This window comes from Cynara cardunculus (assembly GCF_001531365.2).
Source record: "Cynara cardunculus var. scolymus isolate 2C chromosome LG 15, CcrdV1, whole genome shotgun sequence".
Lineage (NCBI taxonomy): Eukaryota > Viridiplantae > Streptophyta > Magnoliopsida > Asterales > Asteraceae > Cynara > Cynara cardunculus.
The window spans coordinates 20,355,875-20,366,625 of NC_037542.1; positions in this window are offsets into that span (position 1 = coordinate 20,355,875).

Consider the following 10,751-nt stretch of genomic DNA (forward strand, 5'->3'; position numbering starts at 1 on the left):
GCGAAAAACATTTGGTCTCATGTGAACTCAACTCTCTCTCTCTCTCTCTCTATATATATATATATATATATATATATATATATAGGGTCCATTCAAGGGAGAACTGACTAGTTTGTGGTAACCGTGAGATCCAATCTCAACCACAAATCAATAGATAAATTAGGAAATTTATAATTTTGGTAAATATTTAATTAAAATTTTAATGCAAGAACATTTTAGGTATTTTTTCTCCTCTCTCATCTCTCCGTCCCCGTCTTCCGGCCACCGTCCTCCGATGATACCACAGTGTGATACTCAAGCACATATAAGATGCATTGCGATACCACTGTGTTACATATCCGATCTACCACACAAACGACCTCAGTGTGATACCCTAACACATATAAGATGTATTGTGATACCACTGTGGTATCACTGGAGGCCGGGAGACGGAGAGTAAAGAGAGGAAGAGAGGAGATCGGAGAAATGATAGAAAATACCTAAAATGTCCTTACATTAAAATTTTAATTAAAAATTACCAAAATTATAAATTTCCTAATTTATCTATTGATTTGTGGTTGAGATTGGACCTCACGGTTACCACAAACTAATTAGTTCTCATTTGATTAAGCCCCTATATATATAGGTATATATATATATAAAAGGTTGAGTTTACGTGAGACAAACTTATTTTCGTAAAACCCGTTAGACCATTTTTTACACTTGAAATATCATAGCAAAATGCTGTGAAGGTAAAAAAAACCAAACCTTCATAGCAAACACACTGTAAAGGTAACGTTTATAGCATTTTGCTGTGAAATTTCAAGTATTAAAAGATAATCTCAAAGGTCTTACAAAAACTGACTGGTATCACATGATCTAATGTGTGTATATTATTAAAATGTTTATAGGAGGTGGGCCATTAAGATATTAAAATGAAAAGCAATTCCATGAATGTCTAATCAAATACCCTTTATTATTAATACCTATGAATTTCTTGTCCTTATTTGGAATTAGAGCAAGTCAAACAAATGGTTTTTCCCAAATATGGGAAATATTCCCATGATTTATATCTCATAATTTATTCATTTTTACTTTTGGGGCCTTTAATATTTTTTCAATTATTAAAGTTGTTATCTTCATTTTAAAAATTGGACCCAACCAACCAAATTATGGTATTTAACTCATACCCCCTTTTTTTTTTTCCTCAATAGAGTTTGTTTGATGATTAAAATTGTTAAGTTTTGATTCAAGATATGTTTGGTAAATAAAATTTAAGTATTCGGATAATTGGTTGAAGTATTAACTGGTTATTTCATCACATCATTCGTCACATCAGCATAGTAACATGTTAATGCTTCAACCAGTTACCTATGTACTTAAATGTTTAAAACTTCACATCGTAGATACCAAAAATAGAAGTTTTAAAAGTACATTACCCAAAATAGGAATCAAGTTAAAGTACATTACTTTTTTATTCAATTTGTCCTATTTTTTTATTATCAATATTTAATAAATTACATAAATTAACCAAAATACATAAAAAAATATAAAAATAATATTTTGAGAATAGCAACTTAAAAGTTTAAAAATAATAAAATTTAAAAAAAATGGATAAAGTGTAAATAGAGAGACGTATTTAATGTTTTAGAAGAGAATTATGTTTTATTTTAAAGGTATATTGATAAAATAAAGATTCGTTCCACCTTATTCCATGGGGTGGGAATGGAACACACATTTTCCATTTTGTTCTTGTCTGTTCCACATAAAACTCATGCCAAATATAAAACAATGATCTTTATTCCGTTATACTTGTCATATTTACTGTACAAAACGCATCCCCAGAAACCATGAGTTTGAATCGAATATATAAGTGTATTACAGGGTTTTTCAGTTTCTCTTAGTATCTTTTTATATAAATTTTGGAATTTTGGAAATGGAAAGTGGAAGTTTTATTATTTTATGTCAAAAGTTATATGATATGTTTAATTTCTATATGTTGTAGAATTGTTTGTACAGTAAAGAATATAAGTGCTTCAAATTAAAATCATGAATATAAACATTACTTAATATATATATATAGACTTAAACAGAACGAAAGCTGACATATAATGCGTATTAATTACAGTTTTGCTTTTGAGACTTTGAATTGAAAGAATCGATATTTATTCGAAACAGAGAATAAATACTTCAAATCATAAGTAAAAACATAAAATAATGTCAATGAGCTTTGAATAAAATAAAGCTTCAATTGTTCCATGTGCACTTTAAGATGCATATAAATAACGTCTTATGTGCCTCAAAATTTTATATATCTGTCTTTGCATGTTCAGCTTTGTTTTAAAAGCTTGCTTTTTGTTCACTCGACCTACTATGACCATGCTAAATCTTTGCATACTCTTTTTGCTTATCTCGCATGATATATATTCGATAGAAGGATCAAGAGTGCGAAATACGCTCATTCATCCTTCAGTCATGGCTATTCAGTCACCGCCTGCACCTAAGCAGATTCCGTCTACATACAGGCATATGATCAATCGTTACAAGAAATATGAGACCCGAGCTTTCAGGCCGACATGTCCTGGACCAAGCCCAGGTGTTGGACACCAAAACCCTCCTGGTTCATGCTAACTACGTAGCTCCTTTCACGAAGATGTTTCCCACGATCATATGTTACACGCTTGGTTGATGGTGTGATTTGATTAGCTTCTTTTGAGGAATTTTTGCTTATGAATTGCATTCTATTAGAGAAGCGTTTAATTACTTTATATGTAATGTTTCTTGTATTGTTGCTGATTAATTTCAAGGGTTTTTCATAATCAATGAAGATGATGTTGCTTCAAACACCTCTTTTCTGACTTTTTTTATGTAATTTCGGACCACGTAGTTTAACATTTTCTTCTTTTGCCCAAATATGAAGTGTTATATATATATATATATACACACACACACACACACACATACATACACACACAGAGACCTTATATATATATATATATATACACACACACACATAACCAAAAAAACTTAGTTTACTTGTGTACACAAGCGAACACCACCGTGTACAATGTGTGCACCAAATAATCCAATGAAATTATGTGAACACCAAAAAAACCTACATCTTGTAATCACCAAGTTAACTCGGTAAACACAATGTGAACATATTGTGAATTTTTTTGATATGGAGGGGGGAGGCCCCTCCTATCAAGTAAAAAAAACCATAAACACTGGAACAAATACGCACTCGGATGGGGGTGAACCACATCCACCAGAAAAGGACCAAGACACACCGAGAAGGAGGAAAGAAAAGAAGAGGGAAAGAGGAGAAAGAAACCAACCATAAGGAAAGATCCCAGGCGGGTCAAGCCAGGGCAACAAACGGGGAAGACAACAAAAAACGAAAAAGGGGCCTAAAAAAGGCACACCCTAGACTGACCTAAGTGAACAGGCACACTAGGAAACACAAAAGGCAACACCGAAGAAAAAACAGGGGGGGACCACAGACAAAAGGACAACAAAGGACTACAGGGGAGGGGCGGAGTCCATCTGCTCAGACATCTGAGATGTCTTCAGATCAACCTGGGAGGGAGAGATATCACTGGTAAGAAATCGTGCGGTGTCTAGTATAGCTTGTGAACACGAAATAACCTAATAAAATTAAAATTAAACCTACCGCTTTGTAAATATTATGCGAACCTTATGAATACATTGTGAACACCCAAGATCATTCTTGACGGAAAATCACAGTACATATACCAACTCTTAAGCAACAAAAAACAATATATATGCACGTAGCCAATAGTTAGACTATTCACGTCTATTAACAAACAAGAAAATCATAAAACATAAAAGAAAATTTCCATAAGAATTAAATCAAGATCTGAAACATCGATGAAGAAATCATAATATCTAGATCTGAAAAACGAAACCAGATTTGGGTTAAAATCCCAGGAAAAAATCTAATTTTGGTTTTCTGATCGATGTGTTTAGGTTTTCTGGTTTTGATTGGTTGTGTCGTCACCCTTGAAAAATGGACTAGGAGGTAAGAAGGTGAATGATCACGCCGAAAAAACATAAGAGGTCTTGGGTTGCAAAATTTGATGGAGAACCTCGTCGTTGGGTTGCAGAGTTTAATTAACAGAGAACAAATAAACGAAAAACATGGAGGGAGGGCCGCAAGCAGGTGGTGTTCGAGAGAGATGACGTTGCCGGCGATGAAAAAGATATATATATATATATATATGTGTGTGTGTGTGTGTGTGTGGAGGATCTTTTGTTAATCATATATTTATTTTTTAGTCATGGTTACTTCAAATATTAGAACCAATGAAAAAGGGTAAACATGTAAATTTTTAGTGTAAGCTATTTTATGGTATTAAATGAGATGTTACAAAAAAAAGCAATTGTATGTGTTTACGGATCATAATCATATCGTCGTTCTCAAGATTCTAGAATGATTATGTTAAATGTAATTTGAACAATGGTAAATCAAAAGTGAACACATCACCATTCAACATATTGATTATGATGATTTCTTCGTTTTCAGTATTTTGAATGTTATGGAGGTTTGTAGCGTGATAAATAATTACCCGTCACTGAAATCACCATTTGATGGCTGAAGATATTGAATCCCATGACATTAACCTTCGTTTTCTAATAAATATAATAATAAATATAATAATAATAATAATAATAAAGAATAACGATTAATTTTTATTTAAACATATTTATTATTTGATTATTTGTTAAGTAAAGTTAATTTTTTTAAAAGTTGTATGTAGGTCACGATAACTCTAACTTTTGTGTTTAATATAGTTGTATGAATAAAATGTACCTTTTAATTATTATAATATTTCAAATTGTGTTTAATATAGTTGTATAAATAAAATGTACCTTATATAATATTTTTAAATATTTATTAAGTATAGTTGTTTAAAATATTTTTAAATATTTTTTACTAAATACTTTAAAATGAACCAAACTGTACGAGTTAATATTTTGGTACATCAAAATATTTTTATTACCTTGAAAATGTTGTTTTCTCTGTTCATATTTTTTTTTTTATCATTAATCATTTGATATAACTTATCTATACTCCTTATAAGTATATCAAAGTCAACTACTTTTCAATTTGCGTATCTATGTTTACATTTTTTTAAATAAATTTGGATATCCAACCCGATATACGAGCCGATTTATCCCAAAGTGACCACCCGTTTTGCGGGTAGATCGGAATCACCGCATTTAAACCTCCGTGGCCACAATTGAGATGAGTTCAAATAACCGTAACCCAATATATGTTGTTTGAAAATTTTATAACCCGATTAAATATCGGGTTGCTTCAGATTAAATTATTTAACATTGAGTTGAGTTGGATTATACAGATTGGTCGGGCTTTTATTAAAATAGACAAACAAAGATACCAAACCATCCTCAACCATTTAATACGATTTTTTGCATTATTTTGGCGCAATAAATGTTTTTACACAATTTTTTAAATAAAATGGAATATTCTAAATATATTTCTTCTTTATTAAATAGATTCTTCAATAAAGTTATTTTATTGTCACGTATTTAACCATAATTTAATAAATTATATTATTATATTAATTAAAGCTATTAGTTCATAATTAATTCAAAATTAAAGTATCTTGTGTTTTTTTTTTTATAAATCATAAATTTAAATAAGTTTCGAAAACATAAAAATTAAATTGATTTTAAATAAAGAATATAACAATAATTTTGTTTAAATATCTAAAAATATCTCCTTCAATGTGAGACAATTTCACTAACCATTTTTATAGCTTTTCTTTGTATTTTTTTAATTGCGGTTTTAATAAAAAGTAATTGATTAATTTTTTATAATTAAAAAATGCATAATTTTATTTAAATATCTAAAAATATAAGACATTTTTATTATTTATATTTTACAAATTTTATCATAAAAATTGATTATGTTTTAAAACTAATTATATATAAAATAATCGAGTATCTCACGAACTTTTCGAGTCGAGTATTAGGTAGCTTGACTCGACTCATTAATATGTCGAGTCGAGCTCGAGTTCCAGCTGAGCCTATTCGAGTCGAGTGTTGACGGAGCTTTAACCGAGTCAATCTCGACTAACTCACGAGTTATTTCGTATCGTTTACACCCCTACTCGATAGGAAAATATACATATATTTAACGATGCTGACAGATCAGATAATGGAACAAGGCATTAATTAATATACAAATACTCAATTAGTTTGTGTCCAGAAATACACATGGATCGTTTAATTTCATTGTGATATCTGATCTTTTTAACATATTCCAAGAAAGAAAGAAAGGTGAACGTCTCGAATACAAAAGGAAAGGACAATATCAGTATAATGTTAACATACACTGTTATCATCCATATACACACATTTAGAATATACCTACATGTACACACATATATGTGCCTATAATTTTACTTATTTAGAATGCTAAAACAAACTCGTTTAAAAAATTTATAGATCAGCTTTCAGAAAAAAAAAAATTACAACAGAACAGCTAGACACTTACTTTTGTAATTTATAAACGCCATTTTTTGCCTGAAGAGAGCCGTCGTTAAAAGGTGAAATTTTTGCCGAAAGAAAATATCATCAGCAAAATAAAATTTTACAGATGTTAGAACTTATGATGGATCAGATGTATATTTAAAATCTTTTTCCATAATCTGTAATAATTTGGGCAAATTGCATGGAAAAAAAACGTACTTTAATTTGATTCTTATTTTGAGTAACGTACTTTCAGAACTTCCGTTTTAATACCTAAGACATAAAGTTTTAAACATTTAAGTACCCGATTGAAGCATTAACCAGTTATCATGCTGATGTGATGAGTGATGTAGTATCCAACTCAGTATTATTTGGTGACGTGGTTAGTGACATGAATTTTTTTAAATCTAAAATTAGTATTTTAATCTAAAAGTAGTCTTCAACCGGTTAATCGAGTACTTAAATGTTTAAAACTTTACATCTTAGGTACCAAAATGAAAGTTTTGAAAGTACGTTTCCCAAAATAAAAAAATAAAGATAAAATACGTTACTTTTTCATGCAATTTGCTCTAATAATCAAGTTAAATGCAAATAGGAATCTCCAATAGAAGTTAATTAGGGTATCACTTGTTTCTTTTTGGTCTATACACCTTCTCTTTCCAATCATACTTTTCCAAACATAGGATTATCTCATACTTCAACCTTAAATTTTTTAAGTAGGTGCTTAAAGAACATTTTCACTTTATTTGTATTAAATAAACAACTGAAAGTAAAAAGTTGGAGCATATATATAATATGCATCTTACCTTTGATTTTCACTTTATCTGTGTTTGTATATATATTCAGTATTGGGTTTTTGATATCAGCTTCAACTATCTTTGCTTACCTATTTTTATCATCAGGATCAAAACTTTAACAAATTCATGCATGTGAAAGTGACTAAATGCCTGTAAAAGCTCGTAAAAGTGAAGTTAGAAGTAGATGAAGAGGTAGTCAAAGATAATTGAGGGTAGATCAAAAAGTCAACTTTTGCAAAGGCTTAAAAGAGTTCTTACCCTCCTCATAGTAATTCTTATTCTCAAAGATAGTTGTGTGTGTGTGTATGTGTGTATATATATATATATATATATATATATAGAGAGAGAGAGAGAGAGAGAGAGAGAGAGAGAGAAAGTTTGTTTCAAATACAACCCATTACATCTGTACAACCAATGCAATCCAATAAATTGAAAAATTTATGAAAATGATGAGAGTTCATTTATTATGATTTAAATATTTATGGAAGATGAATAAGTTTCATTAATTATGATCAATACTTTATTTTAGAAAACAATCAAAACTTCTATAAAATTACATATTCATCAAATTAAATGGACGATTGAGATTGAGTTGTATTGGTTGTACAAATGTAAAGGGTTGTATAGATAGAGAGAGATGAACACCATCAAGAGTTTGCTACTTGTGGACGTGATCTTTTTACAACATTAATCATTATTACAAACCTTATTTATCATAAATATGAAGATTTGCGACACCACTATCGACAGTTCACCGGTTCTCAATTAAAATAGAAGAATGGTCACAACTTTAATCAAATAATAAATACTACTTAAATAGATCTCATTGGAGACATCAAAATCTTGAAAAACAAGTATATTACTTAATTAAAACCTAAAGCAAAGGTTCCATTTCATTAACTTGCATTACATATAATATATATATATATATATATATATATATATATACACACTCATTTTGAGGAATGAATTTAAGTGGGTGGGTCGAGATCAGTCCTTATTTGAAACGAGTCAATAAACGTTTATTTGCCAAAAATGGAAATCATTCGCATGTACAAACCCCATGCCCTACCATTTCCCAACATGTATTTATATATTAATTCTTCGTTTTTAACAACATTTAAATAACGGTGGTAATGGCATGCATCTTTCAACAACATTCGTATATCTTTATTTCTTTCTATATTTTATTATTCTTGTTTACCTTTTTCTCGTTTGGGTGATGGTATATATTTGTACTATATTATAAAACATTTGACAAAAATTCTTAAAAACTATTTTTTATGTATAAAGTAATGTTTATTGATGTATATTACTTAAACTTCAAGATTACAAGTAGTTTTGCGTAAGTACAACTGCAGATAAATATAATCAAATACATGATAAACATCTATTTTAAATATACAAAATCTAAAATATAATGAAAATAATCATTGAGTTTTAAAAGAATATTTAATTATTATATTTATAAAAAATTATGTTATTAGATCAAAAATAAATTATTTTATTATTAAATCTAAATTAAATTATAATAAAAAAATTGAATTAAAAAAATTACACCAAAAAACCGAGAACTATTAAATAGTTAATTTGATACTAATATCGATTTATTTTATTTTTTTCAAATTTCTATGCTATCTTCAAATTTATATTCATTAAAAAATAAAAACATTATCGTTTTCTCAAAACCACATAAAATCGTATTATATTGATAGAAAAAAAAAACTAAACATTAAGATCGAGATTTATCTCGCTGCATTGCACAAGTACCCCTTCTAGTATATATCGGGTTTTCTAAAAAGACGAGATCGTGACTCGTTTCAATACTATTATAAAGAACCTAACAATTGATGCTTCTATGGATGCATATATACCAAAAGACGACATATCACTTATTTAAAACTGAAAGAATAATTCTAAACTAGTCGTCTAGTAGTGATAGCTCCATGTCTCGTATCATCTTAACATGTACGGTATATTTATTATATGTATATGTATCTTGGTGCACCGTATTAATGTTGGCCTTCAATTTTAGGATTGATCCAAGGGTGGAGATTCTTTTCTTGCCTTTCCCGTCGGAACCAAACCCTATATATATGGGTTGGTTCATTTGTTAACCATATATTGATGTTAACTATGTGAACCAATCATGACTTTTAATGTATTCAATCTACGGACTAAAACATCAGTGACATTTTTGTAATAGTAGTAAAATGAACGTGTGTTATGTCGTAATGAACAATAGTGACCATGGTTAAAAAAATGGTTTTGATTGGTCCAACGAGTTCACAAAGTTAACACCATTTTTTGGTTAATAAAATATCTGAATTAGTACATCCACCCAATTTTCTTCTTCAACTTGACAATTTTTTTGGGCCTTCAACCTTTTTATTCCACCACAAACTGTGGGTTGATCCACGGTATATGTAGTTGAAGATTTCACAAGAGGGAATATTTAATGGTCAAGATTTTGATGACACTTTCTTACATATGTGAATTAGGTCGATAACGTGGTTAAGGGCTTGTTTGTTTGTCTTTTAGTGAAACACTGAATGATTTAGCTGCTTATTCATTGACTTTTTCGTTAAGACGGTTTGTTTCCTTATATGGATCGAGTGTTAAAGGTCCGGTCATCTCTTAATCGTCATGTTCTAAACATTTAGAATTCTTGATTATTCAACGTTTATTTATGTATTTGATCATACGCTACTTAAGAGGGGGTTCTCGTGGCAACATACTCTGATTGACATGATGCTTTTGTAAAATTAAATGAATGCATGCCGTTCTTGATTTACCTCTTCTTATTTACAACCCTTATAGCGACTTGTCGTACACTCCAACTTTTCATTCAAGAGAACAGAGGTTTTACTAAATGAACTGATTGATGGATCTGTAAGTATGCCTTTGCGGGAGAACAAAGTGGTTCAACCAGGTTTTTTTTGTGAGAATACGGGCTGAAATCATGAATTATAACAAGAATTGTGGACGTTCGTGAGTTGGTAACTTTTCCCACACACCATATGACTTATATATAGCGAATAGAGGGTAAATGAGACAGAAAATGGGTCAAAATAGGAAAAAATGTTATATGGCCGTTGGGTATCGACAATAAAACAATAATAATTTTGAAAAATTGGGCCGGACCTATAACCAGTCCCAAACTCGTATAGGGCCGGGCCAGGCTGGGTCTTTTGTTTTGACAAAAAGTGTAACTGATTTCGAACCGTTGGTCCTAAATTGGTCCCAAGTTGGTCCTGATCTCAGGCCAGGCCCATTTAACCATTTCTAGGCCCTAATAAACCATTAGTTACTAAAGTTTGATTCCAAACCGATCCAGGCCCAAGTACAAGCCCAGTAAACAAAATTTTCATGGTCGGAAGGAAGTCACCACGTGCGAACCACGTGTTCGTATGATTACTCATCTTCTTCTTCGTTATTCTCCAACATCAACCGTAA